At 35.1% G+C, this 12508-nt stretch overlaps 1 protein-coding gene across 1 annotated transcript in view; it reads left to right on the plus strand.

Moving 5' to 3' along the window:
- Positions 1 to 12508, plus strand: part of RGS17 (regulator of G protein signaling 17) — a 129306-nt gene that overhangs the window by 44078 nt on the left and 72720 nt on the right. The window lies entirely within an intron of this gene.

Below are 12508 nucleotides of genomic sequence, written 5' to 3' on the forward strand. Positions count from 1 at the left end.
AAACAGCTTGGTATTGGTACAGGAACAGGCATATAGATCAATGGAACAGAATTGAGATTCCAGAAGCAAAACCTCAATTTCTCAACCAACTCATCTTCGACAAAGCCCCCACCACCTACCAATGGGGAGAGGAGAACCTATTCAGTAAATGGTGCTGGGAAAATTGGCTGACCACATGCAGAAGATTGAAACAGGACCCCTATCTATCCCCATGCACAAAGGTTAACTCCAAATGGATCAGAGACCTAAATGTAAAACCTCAAACCATAAGAACCTTAGAAAAGGAAGGAAATACTCTCATGGAAATCGGAACTGGCATCCAATTCCTGTACAAAACCCGAAACCCACAGGACTTAAGAGAGAAGATAGACAAATGGGACCTTATTAAACTGACAAGCTTCTGCAAAGCCAAAGAAACCATCAAGAGAGCAGGGAGACAGCCTACAGACTGGGAAAAAGTATTTGCCAACTCTAGGTCTGACAAAGGCTTAACATCCTGGATCTACAAGGAACTGAAGCGTACTGAAAAGAAGAAAACAAACAACCCCATTATAAAATGGGCAAAAGACATGAACAGACACTTCACAAAAGAAGACATTCGAGCAGCCAACAAACACATGAAGAAATGCTCAACCTCACTAATCATCAGGGAGATGCAAATCAAAACCACACTGAGATACCACCTAACTCCAGTCAGAATGGCAATTATCAACAACTCAAAAAATAACAGCTGCTGGAGAGGGTGTGGTGAAAAGGGAACACTTCTACACTGTTGGTGGGAGTGTAAACTAGTGCAACCTCTGTGGAAAGCAGTGTGGCGATTCCTAAAAGCTCTAAAAATTGACCTTCCATATGACCCTGCAATCCCCCTACTGGAAATATACCCTGAAGAACACAAATCACTCTATAAAAAAGATACATGCACACGTATGTTTATCGCAGCGTTGTTCACAATAGCAAGAACCTGGAAACAACCATGCTGCCCATCAAAAGAGGACTGGATTAAAAAAATGTTGTACATATACACGATGGAATACTACGCAGCCATAAAAAAGAACAAAATCATGAATTTCACAGCAACCTGGATGGAATTAGAGTCTATAATACTGAGTGACCTCTCACAGAAACAAAGATCCGAATATCACATGTTCTCACTCATATAATGGACCTTGAACATCCAATGTAATACTATAAGAAAATGACTGATGGTACTGGGAAACTATGGGGGGGAATGGGATTAACAGTAGCAAATATCTGGGGATGGGAAAACACCTCTTATCAACAGGGTTCCTGAATAAAACGTAATTGTACACCTAACCCTTAACTGTACCCCATAAAACCATAATAAAAAATATTGATTAAAAAAAAAAAAGAGTTCAGTATTATATTGAACTCAGCATCTGTATAAGGTATTTATTGTTATATAACAAATTGTTCCAAAACTTATCAGTGAAACCAATAAAAATATCTCATAGTTTCTGTGAGTCAGACATTGGGGCATAGTTTATCTGAGTGCTTCTGACATAGAGTATCTCATAAGGCTATCATTGATGTATTAGCTGCAGGCAGCAGTCATCTCAAGCCTCACCTAGAAGAAAATCCACTTCCCAACTCACTTACAGGAATGTTGGAAGATCTTTAGTCCTAATCTCGGAGGTAACATCCTTCGAATTGTGTCAGTAAATCCAATCCATATTCAAGGGGAGAGGATCAGGCTTTGCTGTGAATACCAGGAGGCAGAGATCACTGGGGCCATCTCAAGGTTTTCAGATGTCTTCTCCATTGTATAATCAACCCAGAGCTCACAATTTCATTCTCTAAATTAGATCGAGTGGTGGAGGCGACTTCTTGGGGATAGTACCCACTCTCCTCATCTGTAAATTGAAGAGACAAGTTATCTGCCTCCCACACACCCAACATACAGTGTGGAACAAGTAAAAGGTAACTTCTATAAAATATTTATAGCAGAGAAGGCAGAAATGGAAATATCAAAAAAGTCACTGATCCATAGAAATTCTGTAATCCAACTGAGCAAATGTTGGAAGTTCTTAATTAGATCTAAAGCCTAGAAATTATTTCCCATGGCTCTCAGCTGTCCCTGAGTTAGCATTTTTTCTTTTGAAAGATAGCATATGTTTGCAGATGGCTAGTATGTATGTTTGTATCATAAAAGATTAGACGAGAAATAGAAGATAGTGTTGCAAAAGATTAGGAGAGAAATAGAAGAAAGAAAAGTTAGGTAGATAGATTAATAGATAGATATAGATAGGGGCACACACAAATAGTAAGCATTGTTCCTAGGTTGAAGAATGTTTTTCATTATTGTACATATGTGTGTTTCTAAATTTTCTCCAATAAACATTTTTAACTTGTCACACTCACAAAAAACCTTTTTTTTTAAAGAATGGGGGAGAATGCATGTTATCCAATTACCCAAATGTGATGTGATAAACTGATTTATACTACCAGATCACAAGACAAAAAGATATATAAACTACACTGCCAACTTACTAATTCATATCAAGAAATATTATTGCTAGAATTATTTTTCTGCATGAATAATTACATGAAAACCAAGTAATAATGAGAAGTGTATTTGGTGAACATTGATTCTGGCCAAGAGATAAAATAAGTTACTAGTGTCTTCATTCTATAACTTAATAAATATTTCCACTGTGGTTGATTAGTGATATTGAGTTAGATTGTTAAGCCATGCATTTGCTTGAGCTGGGCTAGTCTTGTCTTTCAAATCTCCTTTTTTCTGTGTAAAAAGGTCATTTCTCTTTTATTATCACTGTTTTCTTACAGGATAAAATTTAGTTTTGTCTTCTTAAATACAACTGCATTTGTATCAAGTCTTTTAAACCACCTTTATCCCTATAGTCACAAAAATAAAATTCCGCGTCATTCTTGCAAATGATGAATACCTTTACATTGAAATTCTTCTGAGAATGAAATGTCTTTCTTAGAGTTCTGAGTTGCTTTAAAATCAAGTCTCATGTACTAAGTAAAAATATCTTGGCTTGTTTTCTTTTTTTTTGAGTTGGAGTCTCACTCTGTCACCCAGACTGGAGTGCAGTGGTCGCTCCCGGTCACAGCAGCCTCAGCCTGCTGGGCTCCGGCGATCCTTCCACCTCAGCCTTCCAAGTAGCTGAAACTACAGGCGCGTACTACCACACCTGGCTAATTTTTTTTTTTTTTTGATATATTGTAGAGACGAGGTCTTGCCAAGTTGCCCAGGCAGGTCTCGAACCCGTGGGCTCAGGCAATTCACTCACCTCAGCCTCCCAAAGGCGCAGGATTACAGGCTGAGCCACCGAGCCCGGCTGGCTGTGTTTTCTAATTTACTTTTTTAAATATACTTTACTTTTTAAAGCATTTTTATGTTCACAGCAAATTTGAGCAGAAGGTACAGAGAATCCCCATGTATCATTTTCAGTCACTCATGCCCAGCCTCTCTCATTATCGCCATCCTCACCAGAGTGTATCCTCACCAGAGTGATACAGTTACTGCAACTGATGAACCTACATTGACACATCATTATCACCTGAAGTCTTTAGTTTACATTAGAGTTTACTTTTGGTGTTGTACATTCCATGGGTGTGGATATGTGTATAATGACATGTGTCCAACATTTTAATATCATACAGAGTAGTTGTACTTCCCTAAAATCCTCTGTGCTCGCCTTTTAAAAGATTTAGTCATTTAGGCATTGGCAGAGTTTTCTTTGTCCATAAACCTTGACACTGCTACCTACTGTCTTTATTTGCACATTGCATTACAAAAATAAAAGGTGAATACAAGCAAAATGGATGACAGAATATTAAGAATTTTAGTGTCATTTTAGAATAGTGCTGTCCAATAGAATCTTCTGGGATGGTGAAAATGTCACATTGTCCAATACAGGAGTCACACAACTATTTAAAATGTGGCCAATGTAACTGAGGAGCTCAATTTTTAATATTATTTGATACTAATTTAAATTTCAGTAGCCACATATGCCTTGTGACTAGCATATTAGACAGCTCAGAAGACTATTAAGACTGAAAGAATCATAGGATTTGCTCCAACTTTCAGGTAATGTCAAGAATTAACTCATCTGAAACATAAATAGACATTCAGAGTTAAAAGCACAGGCTCTTTAGCCAGACTCCTGGGTTCATATGGAACATGTGTAGATAAAATAAGTCACTAGTGTCCTCATGCTATAACTTAATAAATATTTCTACTGTTGAATGATTAGTGATATTGAGTCAGCTTGTTAGGCCATACATTTGCTTGAGCTGGGTTAGTCTTGTCTTTCAAATCTACTTTTTCTGTGTTTGTGTTATGTCATGTTATTAACCTCTCCATATCTTCGTTTCCTCCTTTATATGATGGGTTTAAATAATCATGCTTACCTCTTAAGGTGTTTGTGGCAATTAAGTGATAACATATTCTGTATGCTTGAGAATTTTGCCTACCACTATTAATAGTAGTAATAAGAGTGCCTAGATATATGAAACCAAAAGAAGATTCTGAAATTATAGCATTGTAGAAATTAGCATTTCTTTCAGGGTGGCCATAAATACATTATACTTTGCAGTGATTATGGCATCACCTCCTCCTCTAGAAATCTCTAAAAACAGGCTACCTAATTTATTTTCAGTAAAACTGATGTGCAGACCAATTTATAAAGTGAGAAATGAAATCAATGACCACTGATGTTCTGTTTTACCCTGGTGATACAATAGTAATTATTTTCACGCTTAGAATTCACTTTCAAATAGCCTCTGATTTATAAAATATATTTCTAAAAGCATTACATAAAAATTTGTCATTAGTTCTGAAAATCAATTTACATTGAGTAAGATGAATCATAGTGTCATGTCGTCCTGTATGCTTTAAAGTATTTTCATTTTTTCCTGTTTAGAAAAAAAAGAACAGAATCATCATGGTTAATTTGATGGTTAAACTCATTTAAAATATTCCTAATTATTTTAGTAGTCGTCAGAATAGCTGAAGCCCATGAGTTAGTAGGGATGTAATTACCCTTCAGTAGTCTGTCTCTCTCAGACACATACAGACAAATATGAATACCAATAACTCTATTGAATTTATCAAGCAATGAAAACAACCAAGTTAAAAAAATAACCTACCTCCTCTACACTCAGTTTCCCCATGTGAATATCTCTAAAGCCATTTAAAACTACAGTTAGCCTATCATGCTCATACTTGTAGACAGAGTACATGTGCTTAATTTTTTCAAGGCAATCTCTTGGTCATTTATTGAATTTTGTTAGTGAAAAAAATGTGGCTGTGAAACTCCAATAATATTTACTAATGCCATTCATAAATACAGGAAAAAGCAGATATTTTGTGATTTCTTTCTTTCCATTAGAGTTGTGCTACTCAAAAGCATAATCCTTGGACTAATTCTGGTAGGTGAACTGCTAGTTACTGATCGGCAACAGGATGCAAATCAGTACACTGCAAGCCCCTTATCTCCATGTGAACCGGTAATAAGTATTTTACAGACTGGAACTTTAAGAAGTGCTAAACTAGAGGACTGCAGGTGAAATCAGTTCTGCTTGCCTGCTCTGTGTACGTGTTACAGCACAAGGGTCTGGTCTTGACTCTGCTGTTCATTCGCAATGTGATCTTGGTGGAATTCACCCAACTGCTTTGTATCTTGTTCTTTTCTTCATGAAGAGGATGTGGCACCTAATAATCCCTGAAGTCCTTTCCAGAGCTATAACTCAAATTTATGCAATGATTAAGTTTAGGTATAGCCATGGCTAGCAATAGAGAAAAGGCTAAGTAAATTATGGCAATTAAATATTATAGTACTAGAATGATGACTATGAATATTGCATAAGATAGAAACATGATTATGGTAAGTGAAACAAACAGTATGCCCTATATGCTATTTGCCTATCTACCTTACTGTAGCCAAGTATAAGTATGTATGCAAAAATAAAAATTAAAAAAGAACATAAATTTAAAAACTTATAAAAGCATTGAGAAACTATGGGACTTGTGCATTGATTTCCTCTATCTAAAATTTTATAACATGGTTATATTGTTTACAAATACAAAGAAATAGCATACAAATGCATTCAATTATACATAAAATCCCTATGATTTTGAGTCTGTTTCTGTGTACCATAATGGATAGGACTGTCCTATTTTCATTATTTGGAATTTCCTATGGCATCTCTCAGTTCTTTGTTTTTGTACCAGTTAAGGCTCTTCCAAAGCAAATATTTGTGTACTTCCAGCCATGCTGGAGTCAAAGAAACCATTCATTAGACAGTACTTACATAACCTCCTATTACATTAAAGGAGGCACAGCTCCTTGATGTTAAGCCAGTCTCTCCACCTCTCTTTTAGATTGTATTTCAGTTTTCTCAAGAAACTTAAGTCACTTTCCATCTTTAAAAATAAAATTTCCTCCCCTAACCCCCTAAACCTTTTCTAGCTATTCTCAATCGTCCCTCTCTTTTTCACAGTCAAACTTTTAGAAAGAGTTGTTTAAGTCAGCTGGCTCCCTTTTTGTCTCACCTCACTCAATCAGTTTACCATCCTTTGATTGTATTAACAGCCCAAATTTGGCCAGGATGGTGACTCACACCTGTAATCCCAGAACTTTGGGAGGCCAGGGCTGGAGGATTACTTAAGGCCAAGAGTTCAAGGCCAGCCAGGGCAACACAGCAAGACTCCGTCTCTACAAAAAATATCAAAAAATTAGCTGGATGTAGTGGTATGCATCTGTAGTACCAGATATTTGAGAGGCTGAGGCAGAAGGATCGCCTGAGCCCAAGAGGTCAAGGCTATGAGGAGCTGTTAGCATGCCACTGCATGCCAACCTGGGCAACAGAGTGTGACCCCAACTCAAAACAAACAAAAAAAACAATAATAACAAACAACAGCCCAGACCTTCTCTGATTAAATTCAGTGCCAATGTAGTTAAATCCAATCAATTATTGTATATACAGATATTTGTGTCAGTTTTAGAATTCACTCAAGGAAAAAACAGAAAACAAATTTGATAAGGAATTTTAGGTCTCTCCAAGAGAGTCAAGACTTTGTAGCTATTCATTCAGGAACAAGGCCCATCTGGAGCAGCCATAGAGAAAATACCACTGCTAATTCTGTTTGGCATTGATAAAACTCAGACTAGAAAGAGAGTAGCTCTGCTCTGCTACTCTCATCCTTGAGCAATCAAACCCTTCTACCACCTTGCATGCCAGACGACCCCATTGTGGCCATCTTTTTCCTCTGCTAAATAAAGGAACTGGTCATTCATCAGAATTTCAGTGAGTTATTCATTACCACATCCCAACAACCCCAGATCATATGTCACACCTTAGTGTTAGGCAACGATACAACATTCCTATTTTGTAATAATAAAGTTTCAATGATATCGTTAATATTTGTGCATATTGTGTGTGTGTGTGTGTGTGTGTGTGTGTCTTTAAAAGTAAACCTTTTATCTGGAAAACTGTATTACAGTTTTTAGTATGGCAAAACATTTTCTCCTCAAGATCAGAATACCATTTTATAGTTTGTGGCATAAACAAATTCAAGCAAGTTCAGTTTGTCATATCTTATTTTTTTGTTGTTAAAATAAGGCTTTGGGGGTTTAAATCTAGTTGATATTGTAGCAGTTCTTGCATTTCAATTCCAAGATCTATACCATAGAATGGTATTTACCATTCTGTTTCTTGGTTTTTCTCTCTCTCTCCCCATTAATATTGTTCAAAAGTTAATGAATCGTGGACATCAAAGATTAGTTCTAATGATCTTATTTCCATAAAAATAGATTCACCACTCTGCCAGTTTTTCCTTCTGCAAGCTTGCCTGTAGGAAATGATCCATTAGTTTAAAATTTAAAAGAGATTAGAAAATGTTTGTCTTCATAAATCTAGCTATGACAGATTTTAGTCTGTTTCAGCATTTTTCCAAAGAGAAAAAGTGTTAAATCTATTATTACAACCATAATAACTTTTATCTACTTTGTCTATTTTCTTTAATCTATTTCCTAAAAGCAAATGAAGAAAACTAAGTTTCTTAGTCTCATGACATATTCTTTGTAAACAAGATACAAATGTTTTCTCACTTTTGGAATTCAGATAAACATTTAATTAGAGATACAATCTTATCTTAGAGGAGATGGTAACTGGAATTTGTGTGGGAGAGTTCCAGAGAGGAGGTAACTTTTCAGATAAAGAGTGTCACAAATCTGCTTTAGGTCTTTTTAAGTGTTTCCTAAGTATTAGGCTATGATTATATAAGGTAAAACTCTCTGTGCCAAGAGACAAGAGTTGTAAACCAAACAATACACAGGACTTACAGTAGACAGAAAGTTACTCAAATGCTACCCAGCCAGATTGGATGCAGAGTCCATAGTAACCACCTGGAGCATTCACTGGCGACCCTAGGGGGTGTAGGGTCAGGCCTTAGTAGGAGGACTGAACTGCCCCGAGAGTGATGGCTACTCTAGACCCATGCAAAGCTTAAATATGGGCCTTGAATGAATCCTGTTGATTGGCAGGTAGCCTAATAGCCTACCAGAAATGTCTAACTCCCATTAAAAGAAGAAAACAAAATGAAAGTATCTAACAATATAAAATTATCATGTCCAGTAGCCAGAGAAAAATTACTAGAAATAGACACAGTAAAGTATGATTCTTAGGAGAAATATCAGCCAATAAAAACAGAATTTTAAAAGGGCATAGATAGCCAGGATCGGTGGCTCAGCCTGTAATCCTGCGCCTTTGGGAAGCTGTGGTGAGTGGATTGCCTGAGCCCGCGGGTTCAAGACCCGCCTGTGCAGGCAAGACCTCATCTCTACAATAAAATCAAAAAATTAGCTGGGCATGGTAGCGCATGCCTATTGTTCCAGCTACTTGGAAGGCCGGAGCCCAGCAGGTCGAGGCTGCAGTGGCCGGGAGCAGCCACTGCACTCCAGTCTGGGTGACAGTGAAACTCCAACTCAAAAAAAAGGGGGGGGGGGGCATAGATGATGCAAATAACAGAAAAGTAATATAACTATTATAACAAGGTTCAGGAATTTAAAGGAAATCATGAACATAATGAGAAGAAAAGTGGAAGATACAAAAAAATTTACAAAATAAAACACTTATAAATGAAAATTCAATGCCTGCAGTCAAATAAAATCATTGGATGAGTTAAACAGGAGATTAGACTGTGCAGAAAAAAAGGTGATCTTGAAGATTTGGTGATACAATCTATCCATCTTAAAACAGATAGAAAAAAATATTGCAATAAAAATTGACATGGCTTCAGTGTCAAGCCATGTGATATATATGTAATGGAAATTCCAGAATTTGCAAAAAGGCAATGCACAAAAATACTTGAAGAAGAACAGTCAACAGTTTTCCAAATTTGAAGAATTCTATAAACTCACAGTTCCAAAAAGATCAGTGAACGCCAAGCAAGACAAATCACATCAAAAAACATTATAATAAAACCAATAAGAGAAATCTTAAAATCAGAATACACACACGCGTGCGCGCACACACACACACAATGTACAGAGAAACACAAATAAGTATGACTACAAACTTCTTCTCCACATTATGCAAGCCAGAAAATAATAGAATGACATTTTAAAGTGATGAAAATAGCAAACAACCTAGAATCATTATATATCCTCAATCTATCTTTTAAGATTGGAGCTTAAATATGAACTTTATCTAATCATCAATAACAGAAAATTTGTGCCAAACAGAACTGCACTACCGGAAATATTGAACAAGTTATTCAGCCCCAAAGAAAATGATACCATGTAAAAACTTATATCTGCACCAAAAAAGTGAAGTCTGCATAACATGGTAAAAATGTAGGTAAACATGAAATACATTTTTTTGTTCTTTGTTTTCTTTAACCCTTTGTTTATTGATAAAGCAATAATAATAACATATCACAGGCTTATAACATACATAAAAGTAACATTTATAACAATAATAGCACAATAAACTGGAAGAACATGAAATGGACGTATACTCAAGAAAGAAAAAGGAGAAAAAAAGGAGAAAGGAGAGATGGAAGAAATAGAGAATGAATAACAACATGGTAGACTTAAAACCAACCATATCAGTAATCACTTTAAATATAAATGGTCCAGGCCAAGCTTGATGGCTCAGCCTATAATCCCAGCTCTTTGGGAGGCTGAGGCAAGTGGATTGTCTTAGCCCACAGGTTCAAGAATGGCTCGGGCAACCTGGTGAGACGTTGTCTCTACAATAAATCAAAAATTAGCTAGGCATGGTAGTGTGTGCCTGTAGTTCTAGCTACTTGGAAGGCTGAGGTGGAAGGATCGCTGGAGCCCAGCAGGTTGACACGGGTGGCCGTGAGTGTGCCACTGTACTCCAGCCTGGGCAACAGAATGAGACTCCAACTCAAAATAAATAAATAAATATAAATGGTCTAAACACTGCACCTAGAAGGAGATAATGTCAGACTACATAAAAATCAGGACTAACTATATATGTCACAAGAAACTCACTTTAAATATAAGCTACAAATATGAAGATTAAAAGGATAAACAAGGATAACTGTCAAGTCAGAAACCATAAGAAATCTGGAGGAGCTTATGAATATCAGAGACCTAGACTTCATAATAGAGAATGTAGTCCCAGAAAGGTAATTTGTTCAAAGACATAATAATGATAAATGTGCATTTATACACAAAAAGAGGGCTTCAAGATTCCCAAAGCAGAAACTAATAGAACACATGAGAGCAATAAAAAAATGCCAATAGTAATTGGAGATTTTTACATCCTTTTCTGAATAATTAGTAAAACAAATAGACAGAAAATTAGAAAGTATAAAGAATCTTAAATAACACTATCAGCCAATTAAACTAATTGAAATATATAAAATATTACACCACAGTACAACAGTCACTTTCTTTTTGAGTACACATGAACTACGTATCACACTAGATACTTAACCATAAATCAAGTAAACTTAAACTAAAATTCTAAATTTAGGTTAAATTTTTATGTATACATTATATATCCATTCCAAAGTGGAATTAACTTAGAAAGCAACAAGAGAAGTATATCTGAAAAATATAACAAATTCTAATCAAACAACACTCTTCTAAGCATACCATAGGTCAAAGAAAAAAATACAAGAAAAATGAGAAAATGTGTTGAACTGAATAAAAATGAAAACAACATATAATAATTTTTATGATACAACCAAAGCAGTGCATAAGTGAAATTTTACAGCATTCAGTGCTTATGTTAGTAAGAAAGAACCCAATTCAGTTACTTAATATTTCAGAAAAATAAATTTTAAAATAGATAAATCTTAATTTAAAATCAACAGAAAGAAGGAAATGATGAGAGCAAAAATCATGAAAACAGAAAACAGGCAAGCAAAAGAGGCGAACTGATGAAAACAAAAGTGAGTTAATTGCAGTAACAATAAAATGGAAAAACAATTGGACAGAAGTTACCAATATCAGGAATGAATAAAGAGGGAAGCAACACTATAGATCTTATAGATATTAAAAGAACAATGTAATGCTGTCAATAAATTCATGTCAATATTGAACAATTTATATAAAATTGACAAATTGTTTGAAAGAGACAAAAATGAGAAATCTAATGTACCTATAATTATTACGTGTAGAGTTTGTGACTTTAAAATTTCTTCTCAAATAAGACCAAAATAGCTAATTAATTCTTAAATATTTTAAAAAGAAATAAAGTGAATTATCACAAAATTTTTCAGAAAATAAAAGAAGGAACACTTCCCAACTCATTTTATCAAACTATCACTGCCCTTCTATGAACACTAAATAAACAAAAGAAATTCAACACTCATTTGTGATTAAAAAGAAATTTGCAAAGTAGGAATATAATTTTATCAATCTGATAAAGTTTATGACAATCAACTTCCAACACCCACTATTAATGATGTCATCTGAAGGCTTTCTTTTTATGATCAGGGGGCTCAATGTTGTATCAGAAGTCCTATCAGTACAATAAAGCAAGATGTATAGAAGGCATAGTTTTTGTAGAATATCCTAAGAAATTTTTTAAAAATGACTAGAACTAAGATGATAGAATACAAAATTGATAAGTAAAAAGCTACTGTATTTGTGTATGCTAGCAATGAACACCTAGAAATCAAAATTAAATAATACCATTCATAATAATTATTTTAAATCTGAAATATATTCAGATTTTTTTAAATAGGCAAGGCCTGAACCCTGAAAAACTGCATAACATAATTTAAGAAGACATACATATGAGATACTATGTTCATAGATAATTAGAGCCAATATTTTTAGGATGTTAAATTTCTCCCAAGTTAATCTCTGTAAAAATTCCAAAAGTCTTTTTGTGGAAATTGACAATTTGATTCTAAAACTGCATACCAAAATGCAAAGCACCTAGAATAACCAAAACAACTTTGAAATAGAAGAAAAAGTAGAGTCATTTACACTAGCTGATTTTAGACTTCCTATAATGATACAGTAAGTCA

Source organism: Carlito syrichta, unplaced genomic scaffold (assembly GCF_000164805.1).
Source record: "Carlito syrichta isolate Samal-C Ts95f unplaced genomic scaffold, Tarsius_syrichta-2.0.1 Scaffold314291, whole genome shotgun sequence".
NCBI lineage: Eukaryota > Metazoa > Chordata > Mammalia > Primates > Tarsiidae > Carlito > Carlito syrichta.